The sequence below is a fragment of the Mauremys mutica genome, chromosome 13 (genome assembly GCF_020497125.1).
Source record: "Mauremys mutica isolate MM-2020 ecotype Southern chromosome 13, ASM2049712v1, whole genome shotgun sequence".
Taxonomy (NCBI): Eukaryota; Metazoa; Chordata; order Testudines; family Geoemydidae; genus Mauremys; species Mauremys mutica.
The window spans coordinates 48,264,234-48,273,667 of NC_059084.1; the positions used below are offsets into that span (position 1 = coordinate 48,264,234).

A 9,434-nucleotide genomic window follows, 5' to 3' on the forward strand; every position below is an offset into this window, starting at 1 on the left:
TCTGAGTGTGACCCTCCCCCCTTTATAAATTAAAATACTTTTTAATATATTTAACATTATTATAAATGCTGGAGACAAAACGGGGTTTGAGGTGGTGGCTGACACTCGCGACCCCCCAGTAATAACCTCGTGACCCCCCTGAGTGGTCCCAACTGCCAGTTTGAGAACCCCTGGGTTAATTTAATTTAGCACCCTGTGTCCATTCACATGCTTGTGCTATTTTGAGCATTTCGTGTTTTCACAACATAGGCTCATCCCAGATTCTGGAACAAGCTCAAATGCTCACTTTGTGGAGTATGTACATAAGTTATATGAAAGACAAACCCACAGTAACCGTGTCCAGTTTGTGAGGGACCCCGTGGAGCCAGTCCTCTAGGAAACAGGTAAATGCATGGAGATTAAGTCCATTAATGGCTATTAGCCAGGATGGGTAAGGAATGGTGTCCCTAGGGTCTGTTTCTCAGAGAGTGGAGATGGATGGCAGGAGAGAGATCACTTGATCATTACCTGTTAGGTTCACTCCCTCTGGGGCACTTGGCATTGGCCACTGTTGGTAGACAGGATACTGAGCTAGATGGACCTTTGGTCTGCCCCAGTATGGCCATTCTTATGTTCTAAGCTAAATGAACCCAAAGTTATGGAGACCAGGTATGAGTCAAGGAAGCCAGCAGAGTATCAGAAACCTGGGAAAATCTCTGACTGGATGGGCTTAGTGTTTGGTCACAAGCTGAGGTGGTTTCAAAAGTTTTGGATTTTTTTTAAGCAGAATTTTTTAATTGTTTCTTTAAACAAACAAGGTAGCAAATATTGGGCCACACACTTCTGAAACCCCAAACCATGTCCAGGTTTTTGGCAGACTAATTTCACAACACATTTTGAAGGAAAGCAGACATTGTCCATGATTTTTTTCTGCTTTTTAAAAACCTTGAGTTTTCAATCCAAAAAAAGTTTTGAACGGAAAATATTTGTCCAACCCTTTTAATGAGCTTTGGTGCCTTTTAGCACTAGCTGATGCTGAGAACCAGTGATACCGTTTTAAATGTTTATTTTTCCCGGGGGGGGGGCAAGTGGGGCTATTTGCCCGAGACCCCACAGGGGCTCCCATGAGTATATACTAGTCCTATAGTATTGCAACTTTTTTTATGGAAGGGGCCCATGAAATTGATTTTCCCCAGGCCCCTGGAATCCTCTAGGCAGCCCTGGCATCAATTAGTGGATCCCTTTATCGCATGTAGATGAGATGCAATAAATTGATCCTTCATACATCGAACACTACCCGCCGATCTGGCGAGTTGTATAGACGTACACTGAGTCTCTTTGACTGTGTGAAGCCACTTTAGCTCAGCATGGTCAGTCTGCAGGTGGAATCTGTGTCCCCAGATGTATGGGTATAACTTCTCCCGAGCGTACACAATGGCATAACATTCATGAGACAGACCAGTGGCTTTCCCTCTCAGGGCAGGTCTTCACTACTGCTGGATTGGCAGGTCGGGATTGATCTATCAGGGATTGATTTATTACAGGGGTCCCCAACGCGGTGCCCGCATGCACCATGGTGCCCACAGGGGCATCTAAATGTGCCTGCATCCTAGATGGTTGGTTTGAGCACCCGCCGAAATACCACTGAAATTCGGCGGCAATTTTGTGGTGACACCTCTGGATGACAGCACTTGATCTAGATCAGTGGTCCCCAACCTTTTTGTCTGTCACACACCAGATGAAGGACCATGGCGGCGGTTGAGCATCTGCAAAAATGCCACCGAATTTCTGCGGCATTTCGGTGGTGACGCCTCTCAATGATGTTGCTTGTTGGCGGCAAGCAGCATCATCGAGAGGCATCACTGCTGAAATGCTGGAGAAATTCGGCGCATTTAGTCGGATGCTCGACCGCCAGCCAGGACGCTGGCACATTTAGATGCCGCCATGGCACTGCGTTGGGGACCCCCTGGTCTAGATGGTGCTGGTCCTGCCATGAGAGCAGGGACTGGACATGATGGCCTCTTGAGGTGCCTTCCAGTTCTTTGATTCTAAGTCTTCATGTACGTTTTTAGATGTTCCTCTGTGTTTGTGGTTTTTTGTTTGTTTCTGTGTTTGGAGTGAAAAAGGGGTGAGAATAGCTCTTCGCATGGCAGTGCGTGAAGTGGAGCAATTACAGGTTGAATCATTATAGAATGAAAACCAAATGGAGCCAAAGTCTCAGTTTCCCTGCTGCTGGAGGGGAAGTTTCTCAGGACGATTGGCCGGGCCGTCACTGCTCAGACCCAGGGGACTGCGAACTGTGTCTCCGGGTGCTGCCTGGGCGGAGAGAGGAACAGATTTGAACAAGAAACTTCTCAACCTGTTTGCATATTCCCTTCCTTATAAGACACAAGCTTCTTCCCTTTGCATTAGTCTTGAAGAAGAGAACTCAAAGGACCCCTCACTCTGTGTTGTGAAGTGCCTGGGCTGGGGGATCATGTCTGTGCTTTTACCTAAGGGAGAAGTAAAATTATGTAAAATGGGCGGTGATTTCCCAGTGTCCGTGGGGTGAAAACAATCCACCAGCCGCTTGGGAAAGTCCCGGCGGGTGCCACATCCCCAGCCCCAGCGGAGTGGAGTTTGTTCAGGCGCTGGGTGATCTCTGCCCACAGCCCCGCCCGGACTCTGAATGGCCCATTTTCCATATCAAGCCTCCAGCTCTCCGTGCCTCAGTCTCCCCGCTCTGACCCAGGGGCTGGGATAGTTCCCGGCCTCCCGGCGGCGCTGTGGGGAGAAGGGCGATAACCGCGTGTGAAGGGCCGAGACGCCGCAGTGAGGGGCCTCCACACGGGTTATAATGAACTAATCACCTTCCGCTGCGTTAATCCGCTAAACTCCCAGTTTGCTGAAAGGGCCAGAACCTCCCTGGTGTAAATCCGGAGTAACTCGAGTCTAGCGGAAGCAGCTGCGGTGACTTTACACCAGCGGAGGATTTGGCCCCAGGGGCAATTCGCTCCATCCGTTTGGTCTGATGCGAACCCCAATGCGCTTGTCCCCGTTTACACTGACAGACGCTGCCCTGTGAGTGTGACACCGAGACGGGCCCAGGGGGAGCCAACGAGCTGGGTCAGCGAGGGGAGAGCGACTCAGAACAGGACTCACTCCGGATTGGGGTTCACAGATGAAGCGGGGGATCTCTGCACCTAGCGGGGCTCTGGGCAGGAAGGGGAGACACTTTGCCCGGGAACGGAAGGGTTAAAACTGCCGGGAGGTTTGTGTTACATTCACCCGGGTGCCGGGTCTCCTGTCCCAGCCCGGAGCGGTGTGTGTGTCACTGCTGCCACCGCGCGGCTGCCGGGAGAAGCGATTCCGCAGCTTGGGTTTTTGCATGATCACAAACCGGTTTCGTGTCACTGTGGATCTCTCGCACAGTAATAGCGGGCGGTGTCCTCGGGCTTCAGGCCGGTCAGTTGCAGATACAGCTCACTCTTGGGATTATCCCTGGAGATGGTGAATCGGCCTTTCACTGAATCAGGGTAATATATATCACTCCCATCGTACCTTATAAAAGCGACCCATTCTAGTCCCTTGCCAGGAGCCTGTCGGACCCAGCTCATACTGTAGCTGCTCAAGGTGAACCCGGAGGCTTTGCAGGAGAGGCGGACAGAGTCTCCGGCTTTTTCACATCCCCTCCGGACTCTACCAGCTGCACCTGGGACCGGGCACCTGAGAATAAAGACAGGCCATTAATATCGGTATAAAATCAGCGGTAACACAATATTCTTCTAACGCTGCCAGTGACTCAGAGGACGAAAATACCTTCCAAAGCGGCTACAACGAAAATTACAAGGAGCAAAAATCCCATTTTCCCTGGTGCTGGAGGGGAAAGTTCTCAGGGACTGGCTGGTCACTGCACAGACCCAGGGGCTGCGGATTGTGTCTCCGGGTGCAGCCTGGGCAGAGAGAGGCTCAGATTTAAACAGGAAACTGTCTCCCTCATTTGCATGTCCCGCTTTATAAGAGACACACACACTCCTGCTGCCAGTGATCTGAGTGACTCGTCCTAGGGCTCCGGGTGCGGGAGTCAGAGTGTCCCGTCCTGTGTGTCTGTGCAGCGCCGGGTACAGGGAGCTGGGCGCCTCCTGACACTTTCGGACCCCTGGGTGCAGGGCCGGCTCTAGGTTTTTTGCTGCCTCAAGAAAAAAAAAATAGCCGCCCCCACCCAGCCCCTTGTGTGTGTGGCTTTTACCACGTTTGCACTTTGCAATGTTGTTGGTTTGTTTTGTTTGACTGGCTGCGGTACTGATGCAGCATTGGACAACGACTGCACCTGAATCTGCTTGGGCCACCAAAGAGCCTGAGTAACTCGCGCCGCCTGTGATACATGCGGGGGAGGAGGAAATACAGACCAGAGAGGGACATTTGAAGAGGCTTAAATCACCGCGTGCTTTGCGGCGCCGGTGTCACGCCTGGGTCTTTTGAAGGGAGGCTCCGGGTTTGTGCAGCCGCGATCGAAGGCTGAGCGAGAGCCCTCCAAAGGGGACAGTTATCTCCTGAGACAGCCCCTGGCTTTCCTGGGCACGCTCCGGATTTCAGTCTTACTAGGAGCTGGGCTGCTGCTTCTGAGCGCTCTGCTCTTTCGCTCATTTAAAATGAGCCCGACATTCCCCAAATCATTAACTGACACGGACAAGGACGCTGGAGAATTGCTCGCTGTCCGACGGGTGCTAATTAACATAAGAACGGCCGTATGGGTCAGACCAAAGGTCCATCTAGCCCACTATCTGTCTATCGACAGTGGCCAATGCCAGGTGCCCCAGAGGGAGTGAATCTAAAGCCTGGTCTACACTAGGCGTTTAAATCGGTTTTAGGAGCGTAAAACCGATTTAACGCCACAACCGTCCACACTAGGAGGAACCTTATATCGATTTTAATGGCTCTTTAAATCGGTTTCTGTACTCCTCCCCGACGAGAGGAGTAGCGCTAATATCGGGATTAACATATCGGAATAGGGTTAGTGTGGCCGCAAATCGACGGTATTGGCCTCCGGGCGGTATCCCACAGTGCACCAGTGACCACTCTGGACAGCATTCTGAACTCGGATGCACTGGCCAGGTAGACAGGAAAAGCCCCGCGAACTTTTGAAATTCATTTCCTGCTTCCCCAGCATGTAGATCTCATCAGCCCAGGTGACCACGCAGAGCTCATCAGCACAGGTAACAATGCAGTCTCCTGAGAATCGAAAAAGAGCCCCAGCATGGACTGCACGGGAGGTACTGGATCTGATCGCTATATGGGGAGAGGATTCAGTGCTAACAGAACTGCGTTCCAAAAGACGAAATGAAAAAGTATTTGAAAGAATTTCTAAGGCTATGACGGATAAAGGCTACAGCAGGGACTCAGTGCAGTGCAGAGTGAAAGTTAAGGAGCTCAGACAAGCCTACCAGAAAACCAAAGAAGCAAACAGAAGGTCCGGGGCAGGTCGAAAACATGGCCGCTTCTACGCTGAGCTGCATTTGCAATTTTAGGGGGCTGCGCCACAAGTTACGCCACCACCGTCCATGACCGTGGATTTCCCGAGGTGGGGGTTGTAATCTCTGCCATGGCTGAGGATTAGGGCAGAGACGGGGAAGATGAAGATGAAAGAAGAGGAGGAAGACCTAGCAGAGAGCACACAGCACTCCGTTGAGCTCCAGTAGCCAGGAGCTTTTTATCACCGCTGACGGAATTACCCTGCTCCCAGCCCTCCCTAAGCAACTATCCCAGACAATGACCGCATGGAAAAGAGCTCTGTGAGTGTACCTTTGTAAATAGCAAACATTTGGTTTTTTTAAGCAAGCGTTTTTTAATGATTTGACTTTTGCTCCTGAGGACTTGGGATGCATTCCGCAGAGCAAGTTATAGTTACTTAGAAATGTTTTGTTAACAATCCGGGGATTGAGAGGATAATCCTTCCAGGGACATCTCGAGTGAAGCGCTCCTGTAGGTATCTACCAGAAGCCTTTGCAGAAGGTTTCTGGGCAAGGCAAGAGCCTTGTTCCAGCCAAACCAAGGTAGACACTTTACCATGCCATTGACAAAGTAGCAAGTAATATCAGGTATCATTGCGTGGCAAAGCATAGCAGCGTAATGGTCCACGGTGACTGCTGGGCTTTCAAGAAGCATCCATTCTTTATCTTGTTTTGTTTATCCTACAGCAAAGTGATATCGTTCAGTATAACCTGGTTAAAAATCAGGAATTTTTATTAAGGGGGGGATGGCCATTTTCCTACTGGTTCGTGGAACTGCAGCCAGCTTAAAAAAAAATCCTTTCCTGCACGTAGCCAAGCGGGGAAGGGGAAGGAGATGAAATGCCGATGATCATTTTTTGTGTTTGGTCAGGCGGTGCTTCCCCAAGCTACCAGCCACGCAGTGGGTGGGGGGTGGTGGGTGGGAAGGGTGTTTGATTAGCAGGGAGCTAGCGTGGTAATTCCAAGCCATGGCATTGTGGGGAGGGGTAAAATCACTGCAGACGCCGAAAGGATAGTGGCTTACCATGGCCCGCATGTCAAAGCTGAATTCCTGATGCCCGCACCTGTGTCTGTGGAGATCTGTAACTCCAGGAGCTGCAGGCACTCACTACCCATTAAGATGAAAAATGCGACCTTGGTATGGAAATCACATGTGCTATGTAAGGTGAATAAGCGCCTGTTTCACTGTGAAAGAGTAATAACCAATTGTTCTGTAAAATGTATCTTTCTAAATATTTTCTGCTCCCTCGTAGCAGCTGCAATTTTTTCAACCATGCCCTCCTCCATCCCAAAGGCTAGCAACGAGATAAGCGGAGGAAAAAGAAGACGCGAGAATGAAATGTTCTTGATATTATGGAAGTTACACGCCAAATGAAAAGAGCTCATCTGAATGAGTGGAAGGACGTGGGATCAAATTAACAAGAAAGAGGCCAGTGAACGTGCAAGACAGGAGGGAACACCCGAGATGAGAGGTGGCGACAGGAAGACCAGCAGGAAAATCAGCGGTGGCGCGGATAGCAACTCTGGGGCTGCTGCGTGATCAAACTGACGAATGCTCCGACCCGGCTTCTGGTGGAGCTTCAGAACGGCAGCAGGATCACAGAGTGCCGGCTGCAGCAACGCCCCTAGTATAACCACACAAAACCCACTCCCCAAACCCTCAACCATGTTCCATATCCAAATCCCCCCCTCCACCCAGACGTGTAAGAAACGCATGGGGGGAGGCTGCTCCGTGCACCCCGCCCACCTCTAACGCCGGCCCACTCCCAACCCCCGTGGACACACGCCCAGACACAGAAGCCCAAGACCAGAAGGCTGTCGTTACTAATGTGAAATTAATTTTTAATTTGTATGGCCTTTTCCATCCTTCCCTATATACCTCCTCCTTCCCTCAAACCAAAAACCACATAACAACTAAACCCTTCCCATCTTCTCTCCCAACGTTCCTTTTTATAAATAAATTAATAAAGAATTCATGATTTTTAAGACGAGAGTTGACATTTATTTTTTCCATAAGTAAAGCTGAAACTTACCTTACTTTACTCTCGCAAGAAGGGGGTAGGGGGGAGGTTGCTAGCTACAGGGAATGAGTTCCATCAAATCAAGGCAGGGGTATGGGTGTTCATCAACAAACAAAAGCAGTCACACTGTACCCGGGCCATTTGATGAAGCTCGTTTTCAAAGCTTTCTCTGGATGCCAACCACTTCCTGGTGTGCTCTTCTAAGCTCCCTGGCGTCTGGCTGCACGAAAACAGACGGCCAGGTGATGTTGCCTCAGCCTCCCAATCCCACCATATAGGGTGCCCTCCTGGACCCCCTGCCCCTAACCACATCCCCGCTGGAACCTCCACCATCCACACACACCCCCACACCCCTTTCTGAATGTGGACACAGGAGGAGCAGGGGCAGTCACGCAGCTGGAGAGAGGCAGCGGTTTCCCTTTCATAGCACCACTTCTCTCTGTTCATCTGCGAGGCTGCCTGGTGATCCTCTGGTGGGGACTGAGTCCTCCACCCACCGTTCCCTGTGCTCCTAGCACCGCGCACTGCACGCCACCGCCTTCCCTACCCCAGCCCCTCCATAACTGTTTCGTTGCGCAACCCCATTGTGGCCCTCAGCCAAAACGTTTGCCCACCCTGGTGCTAGAAGCAATGTGGTTCAACAGTTGAAAGAATTCAATCAGTTGAAAAAAAGTGAAGAACTGCTCTCAACACATTCCAAAAAAATTGCACACATGGCTGATGAATGGCACCGATTGCAAATGGGGCATCAAGTATTAAGTATAATTGTGTACATTAACCTTGATTGTCAGGGGTAGACCAGTAGATGCATTTCTAGATGTTCAAGTTATAGAAGACACATCTACAGCTGCATCCTGTGGCAATCGCCACATCTTAGAAGAGTTAAATGCTTGTCAATTGGACCCCCAAACACATCGGCTGTGCCTTGCGCATCTTTGATGGAAGCTGCAGAACTTTTCTGGACGACATGGTGGAGTACACAAAGCTGTTGACTCTAGGAGAAAAGTGTAACCCTAATCTCGTCTATACACAAAACCGCAGAAGCCATCAACTCTAAGTAGCACTAAGTACAAGCTGAAGACTCTATCAAAAGACTTATTAAAAAGCTATAAATTTATTGTCTTCATTATATTCTTTTTTTTTTTTTTCGCAGGTCAAGAGATCCAACACCAGACTGGAATATTTTATTTGAAAATATAGAACAAGTACACTGGGGACTGAAGTTCAAATCAGTCCAACCTGGTGAGGAAAACCCGCTGGCTTTCTCAGGAGCGATCCTTGGCTGTTGTCTTAAAATTACTCCAGCTGAGGCACTACCAGCAATGAGCCTGCCATTGTGCTCAGGATAGACTAGAGAATTTGAACATAGATTGGGAAGATCTATTTAGGACGAAAAAAAAAATTTTGAAAAAAAATGAAAATTTGACTTCAACTTCTTTTTTATCATCAACTAGTGGCTTGGAGCGGATCTTTATGCCATATTTATTCTGGGATGAAAGAAGTTAGGAAATCATTCTCTTCCTACTCCAGTCACAACATGCTACAGCTGAGGGTTTCTTTTTCATTACTGAATAGAAATTTGTGTTCAGAAAGAAGTGGCCTATCCTGCCTGATCATGTGAATGAAGTAATGAGCATAGCAAACCGGGAGAGACCAACGTTCCCGGTCAGCGAGGGGAGAGCGACACAGAACAGGACTCACTCCGGATTGGGGTTCACAGATGGAGCGAGGGGATCTCCTGCACCGCTTGGCCCAGCGGGGCTCTGGGCAGGAAGGGGAGGACACGTTGCCCGGGAACGAAAGGGTATTGAAAAGCTGCCGGGGAGGTTTGTGAGTTACATTCACCCGGGTGCCAGGTCTCCATCGTCCCCAGCCCGGAGCGGTGTGTGAGTGTCACTGCTGCCCCCGCGCGGCTGCCGGGAGAAGGGCGATTCCGCAGCTGGGT

General features: G+C 50.0%; 1 pseudogene; it reads right to left on the minus strand.

Moving 5' to 3' along the window:
• Window positions 1-2,664: 2,664 nt before the first annotated feature.
• On the minus strand, window positions 2,665-3,823 carry LOC123347522 (annotated as a pseudogene).
• Window positions 3,824-9,434: the final 5,611 nt, after the last annotated feature.